The 7087-nt window shown below is 35.8% G+C and overlaps 1 non-coding gene across 1 annotated transcript; it reads right to left on the bottom strand.

Moving 5' to 3' along the window:
* Positions 1–6473: 6473 nt before the first annotated feature.
* On the bottom strand, positions 6474–6580 carry LOC124521367 (U6 spliceosomal RNA). The gene has a single exon (XR_006964466.1). It is a non-coding gene; the product is annotated as a U6 spliceosomal RNA (small nuclear RNA).
* Between the last annotated feature and the right edge of the window lie 507 nt (positions 6581–7087).

Here is a 7087-nt window from a genome sequence, read left to right as displayed (position 1 = left end):
TAGCAATAGATTCTCTGCTGTCCTCTATACTTTTTTCAAGCCCAGCAATTAATTTTATGACTATTATTCTAAATTCTTGTTCTGTTATATTGCTTAAATAGTTTTTGATTAATTCGTTAGCTGTCGCTACTTCCTGGAGTTTCTTTTGAGGAGAATTTTTCCGTTTCGTCATTTTGGGTAGTCCCTGCGGTGGCTCCCAACTGCAGGGCACTTCCCCTGTGCTGTCTGGAGTAACTTGTGTTGGTGGGCAAGGCTGCAGTCAGACCTGATGTCTGCCCCCAGCCCACTGCTGGGGCCACAGTCAGACTGGTGTGTACCTTATCTTCCCCTCTCCCAGGGGCAGGACTCACTGTGGAGTGGTGCGGCCCCTGTCTGGGCTACTTGCACACTGCCAGGCTTGTGGTGCTGCTTCAATGGGATCTGGCATATTAGCTGGGGTGGATCTGCAAGGTACACAGGGGCAGGAGGGGCAGGCTTAGCTCACTTTGCCTTGGGTGGCCTCTTGTGGGAGGGGCCCTGCAGCACTGGGAGGGAGGCAGAGCCGACAGAAAGATGAATCCACAGAAGCAAAGCATTGGGTGTTTGAGCAGTATAAACAAGTCTGGTGATGTGAACTAGTTCCCTTTGGAATTTCAGCTGGGGATAGGAGAGGGATATGGCGCTTGCCAGCACCTTTGTTCCCCTATAAGCTGAGCTCTGTCTTCCGGGGCTCAGCAACTCTCCCTCCCAGTGTCCTCTTGCCCTCCCTGCTTTCCAGGAGCAGAGTCGTTGACTTTTAACATTCCACATGTTAAGTCCCGCTGGCTGTCAGAACTCACGCAGTCTGGCCCCTCCATTTTTGCAAGGGGCTCTGCCTTGCCCGGTGGGCTGCCCCTCCACCGCCCTGGCTCCCTCCCACCAGTCCGCGTAGCATGCACCGCCTCTCCACCCTTCCTACCCTTTTCCCTGGGCCTCTTGTTTACACTTGGCTCCGGAGAGTCTGTTGTGCTAGTCTTCTGGTGGTTTTCTGGGTTATTATATGTAGTTTATGTATACATATATTTTATATATATGTATAGTTTATATATATGTATAGTTTATATATAGTTTAACATATATATTAATTGATATATAACTATATGTATAACTTACATATATATATATAACTATATATATAATCTATTCAGCAATTGGATACTTGGGCTGTTTCCATATTTTGGCTATTGTAGATAATGTTGATATAAACATTGGGGTGCATGTATCTCTTTGAATTAATATTTTTGTATTCTTTGGGTACATACCTAGTAGTACAGTTGCTGGATCATAGGGTAGTTCTATTCTTAACTTTTTGAAGAACTTCCATACTGTGTTCCACAATGACTGTACCAGTTTACAGTCTAACAAACAGTGCAAGAGGGTTCACCTTTTTCCACATCCTCACCAACACCTGTTGTTTCTTGTGTTGCTGATTTAGCCATTCTGACAGGTGTGAGGTAATATTGCAGTTTAGATTTGTATTTCCCTGATGATGAGTGATGTTGAGCATTTTTTCATGTATTTGTTGGACACCTGTATGTCTTCTGTGGACAAATATCTATGTCTTCTGCCCACTTTTAATTGGAATATTTGGTTTTTTGGGTGTTGGGAGGAGATAATTGCAAGTAACATATCTGATGAAGGGTTAGTATCCAAAATATATAAAGAATTCATAAAATCCAACACCCCCAAATGCAATCAACCGTTTTAAGTGTAGAGTTTGATGATTTTTGACAATGTACCCACTTGTATAACCCATGTAACAGCCATCACAACCAAGATGTAGGACTTTCTCACAACTCAAGGAAGTTATTTTGTGCCCCGACTTTAGTCAATACCTTCCCCTGAACAAACCTGCAACATCCTAATACTCCATTCCTTGGCTGTAAATATGCACTGATTTGATTTCTGTCACTAGAGATTAAATTTTATTTTTCTAGAATTTCATGTCAATGGAATCATACAGTATGAACTGTGTTGTGTCTGGCCTCTGTTTTTATCTTGTTTCTGTTTTATCTTGTTTCTCTTCCTCAGTGTGGTTTTAGAATTTATCCATATTTTTACATGTGTTTGTAGTTTCTTTTTATTAATGAGTAGTACTCCATTGTATGTATATATCACAATTTGTTTATGAATTTACACAGTGATACACATTTGTGCTGTTTCACTTTTTAGCTATTAAGACTAAGCCCGAGGGCGCCTGGGTGGCTCAGCCCAGTAAGTGTCTGACTTCAGTTCACGTCATGATCTCACAGTTCCTGAGTTCGAGACCCATGTCAGGCTCTTTGCTGACAGCTCAGAGCCTGGAACCTGCTTTGGATTCTGTGTCTCCCTCTTTCTCTGCCCTCCCCTGCTTGCACTCTGTCTCTCTCTCTCTTTCAAAAATAAATAAACCTTAAAAAATTTAAATTTTTTTAAGCCTTCTATGAACATTTGTGCATAATTCTTTGTGTGAACATAGGTTTTTCTTTCTCTTGTGTGAAATAGGAGTGGATTTGCTAGATCCTGCAAGTGTAAGTGCACATTTAATTTTATAAGAAACTGCCAAACTGTTCTGCAAAGTTCTTGAACCATTTTTCATTACTACCAACAGTGTATAAGTATTCTGGGTGCTCTTTTTCCTTGCCAGTGCTTTGTCTTTTCAGTGTTTTGTTATTCATTTGTTTTTTGCTTTAGCTATTCTAGTGGGTCTGTAGTGGTATCTAATTGTTTCAATTAGCATTTCCCTGATGACTAATGCTGTTCAACAACTTTTCATGTAATTATTGGCCACTTGTATAGCTTGTTTGTGAGGTTTCTGTTCAAATCTTTTGCCAGCTTTGGGGAGCTGTTTGTCTTCATGTTATTGAGTTGTAATCTTTTTTAATATTTTCTGCATACAACTCCTGTATCATATATATGTGTTACGAATATTTTTCTCTCAGTCTGTGCAGCCTATTAATTACCTTTAGAAGATTGGGCATTTAAAATTTGATGAAATCCACTTTATCTTTTTTTATTTTATTTTATTTTATGCTCCCTGTTTCCTAGGTCCTAAGGAACCCGAGTCTTGCCTTGTCCAAGATCATAAGGTTGTTTTCTATGCTTTCTTCTATAATTTGTATAGTTTTAATTTTTATAATAGGTCTGTGCATTATTGAGACATTATTTTGAATTAGTTTTGTGTATGATGTGAAGTAAACCTTGATGTCTGCTTTTTAAATGGATGGATATCCATTCATGCAAGCACCATTGGCTGAAAAATTAATCTTTTCCCTCATGGAATTACCTCTGTGCCTTTGTCAGAAACCAATTGGTCATAAATGTGTAGGCCTGCTTCTGAATCCTCTTTTTTGTTCCATTGATGTAAATATCCTTTTTTTCCTTTAGGGTAAAACCTTACTCTTTTTTACTTTGCTTTAGTGTAAGTCTCAAAGTCAAGTGAAGTCCACCAATCAGCTGCTACTTCTCAGGGGTGAGTTTTAACTTTCTGTTACTGTATTTTTCAGTTGTATAATATGTAGGTTGATAATTTTTTTGTATTTCTCTATTGATATTCCTTATCTGTTCACTCACCTTCATTATCTTTCCTCTAGTTCTTTGTATATTTTTCTTTTAATTCTTTGAATATAGCCTCGAAGTCTTTGCTATATTGAAGAGCTGCTTCTGCCCAGATTATGTTTTAGTTGACTGTCCTTTTTTTCTGGGTAGGAGTCACATTTTTCTTAATTTTTTTTCATGTCTCACAATTTTTCTTTGATAAGTGAATAATGTAGACGATATGTTATAGTGACTATGAATTCTGTCGGGTTCTTCTGAGGAATGTTGACTTTTTATTTTAACAGAACTTACTTGGGTTCAAATTAAAAAAAATGGCTCCCTCACATGTGAAAAAGTTGATATCTTAGTTTTTCTCTTATAAGTTCCATCTGGCGATCTCGTGTGTGTGTGTCTCCATAATTTGTGGTCAGCAAAGATATTAGGCAAATTTTAATGTCAGCCTCCTCAACTCAGTTGTGACAATAGGACTCTTCTAGAAGCACCCCAATTCAGGGCTATTCATAAGGTTCACCTCATTTGCTTTACTCCTCACACAGATTACACTCCTTCAGTATATGAATCGTGAAAACATTGTCATTTATTCTCTCCAGTTTTCTCGTTGTTAAGACTGGAATGTAAGTCTAGGTCTTGTTCACCCATTGGGGCCAAAAGTAAACTCTCTGGACTACAGTTTTATACACAAGTTCTAATACACTGTTTGACAATCTTCTTTATGGATTCCATTTATTTTTATATTAGATCTTCTCTGCCTATATTCCATTTTAATAATTTTCTTTCTTTTTTTCTTTATTTCATTTATCTGTTAACCTGTCTGTATTCACTTTATTAAATTTTCATTTCAAAACAAATTCTCATTAGTTTTTACCTTGTTCCTCATTTATGACTTTTTCTTTAATTTTCTTGTTGATTTCAAGCAACTTATTTCTTTTCTTGCTGATTTGTCTATTTTGTTCCTAAAATGTGAATTTGTTGTATAAGCATTATCTTCAAACACTTATTTTAGGGTATTTTATTCAGTTTTAGTGTTGTCTTATAACTCTAATTTCTGCTTCATGATTTGTTCTTTTGGAGGAATTTTCCTTAGATATACTGTTGTCATTTTCTGTTTTTATCTTATAGTAGCTTTACATGGAAATATCCTAATTTTATTTTACCCATTTTATAAACAGTGTTCCTATTTCTAAAGCACACTTTTCTGTTTAATAAAGTTACTTTTTATATTAATTTTTAAATTTAAAAATTTTTAATTTGAGCATAATTGACAATGCTATATTAGTTTCAGGTGTGCAATACAGTGATTCACCTTTTCTATATGTAATGCTATGCTCACCACAAGTGTAACTACCATCTGTCAGCATACAATGCTATTATAATATTATTGACTATATTCTCTATGCTGTGCCTTTTAGTCCCATGACTTATTCATTCCATAACTGGAAGCCTATAGCTACCACTCCCCTTTACCCATTTTATCCATCCCCTATACCCCTTCCCTCCAGCAACCATCAGTTTGCTCTCTGTTATTTATAGGTCTGATTCTACTTTTTGTTTATTCATTCGTTGTTTAGATTCCACTTATGAGGAAAATCATATGGCATTTGTCTTTCTCAGTCTGACTTATTCCAGTTAGCATAAAATGCTCTAGGTCCATCCATGGTGTCACAAATGGCAAGACCTCTTGTTCTTTATGGTGGTGTAATATTCCATCATGTATATATATCACAAGATAGTTCTTATTCATTCATCTATTAATGGACACTTAGATTGCTTCCTTATCTTGACTATTGTAAACATTGCTGGAATAAACATACATACATCTTTTGGAATTAGTGTTTTCATTTTTCTTTATAAATACCCTCTAGTGGAATTACTGGATCATGAGACATTGTTACTTTTAATTTTTTGAGGAATCTCTGTACTGTTTTCCACAGTGATTGCACCAATTTACATTCCCACCAACAGTGCATGGATGTTCACTTTCCTTCTTATCTTCTTCAACACTTGTTATTTCTTGACTTTTTGATACTAGCCATTCTGGCTGGTATGAGGCGATATTTCATTGTAGTTCTAATTTGCATTTCCCTGATGATTACTGATGTTGAGCATCTTTTCATGTGTCTGTTGGCTATATGTTTTCTTTGGCAAAAAGGTCTATTCAGGTCCTCTGCCCATTTTTAAACTGTATTGTTTGTGGTTTTGGTGTTGAATTATATAAGTTCTTTATATATTTTGGATATTAACCCATCACTGGTTATATCATTTGTAAACATCTTCTCCCATTTTATAGGTTGCCTTTTTGTTTTGTTGGTGTTTTCCTAAACTGTACAGAAGCTTTTTAATTTGATGTAGTTCCAATAATTTACTTTTGTTTTTGGTTCTTTTCCTGAGTAGACATATCTAGAAACATGTTTCTATGGATAATGTCAGAGAAATTAGTGCCTGTGTTCTCTTCTAAAGTTTTTATGGTTTCAAGTCTTTCATTTAGGTCTTGAGCCCATTTTGAGTTTATTTTGGCTTATGGTGTTAGTAAGTGGTTCAGTTTCATTCTTTTGCTGTTCAGTTGTCCCAGCATCATTTATTATAGAAATTGTCTTGTCGCTATTATATATTCTTGTCTCCTTTGTCACAGATTGACTGTGTAAGTGTGGGTTTATTTCTGGGCTTTCTGTTCTTTTCCAGTCATCTATGTATCTATTTTTGTGCCAGTACCATACTGTTTTGACTACTGCAGCTTGGTAGTGTATCTTGAAATCTGGAATTGTGATAACTTCATCTTTGCTGTTCTTTCTCAAAATTGCTTTGGTTAGAAATCCATACAAATCTTAGTAGTATTTGTTTTAGTTCTGTGAAAAATTCTGTTGGTATTTTGAAAGGATTGCATTGAATGTGTATATTACTTTGGGTAGACATTTTTTTTTTTAAATATGGAACGCTTCACGAATTTGCATGTCATCCTTGCACAGGGGCCATGCTAATCTTCTCTGTATCGGTCCAATTTTAGTATATGTGCTGCAGAAGCGAGCACTGGGTAGACATTTTAACAATATTAATTCTTCCAGTCCACAAGCATGGAATATCTTTACATTTGTTTGTGCCATCTTTCTTTCATCAGTGTTTTATATTTTGCAGAGTATAGCTCTTTTACCTCCTTCATTAAATTTATTCAGAGGTATTTTATTATTTTTGTGTAATTGTAAATGGAGCTGTTTTCTTAATTTCTCTTTCTGCTACTTCATCATTAGTATATAGAAATGCTATCAATTTCTGGCTATTAATTTTGTATCCTGCAAATGTACTGAATTCATTTATTACTTCTCATAGTTTTTTGGTGGAGTCTTTAGGGTTTTCTAAGTGTAGTATCTTGTCATTTGTACAAAGTGACAGTTTAATTTCTTTACCAATATGGATGCCTTATTTCTTTTTCTTGTCTGATTGCTGTTACTAGGATAAAGTTACTTTTTAAAAATGGATATATTTTATGTTGGTGGTGGTGGAAGGAAAGGACTCATATCTTTTTTTTTTTTTAATTTCA

Source organism: Lynx rufus, unplaced genomic scaffold (genome assembly GCF_022079265.1).
Source record: "Lynx rufus isolate CCGP_SWC_20201006 ecotype Redwood Valley unplaced genomic scaffold, mLynRuf1.p SCAF_3, whole genome shotgun sequence".
Taxonomy (NCBI): domain Eukaryota; kingdom Metazoa; phylum Chordata; class Mammalia; order Carnivora; family Felidae; genus Lynx; species Lynx rufus.
Note: the sequence above shows the minus strand (reverse complement) of the source record. Positions and strands in the feature narration are given on the sequence as shown.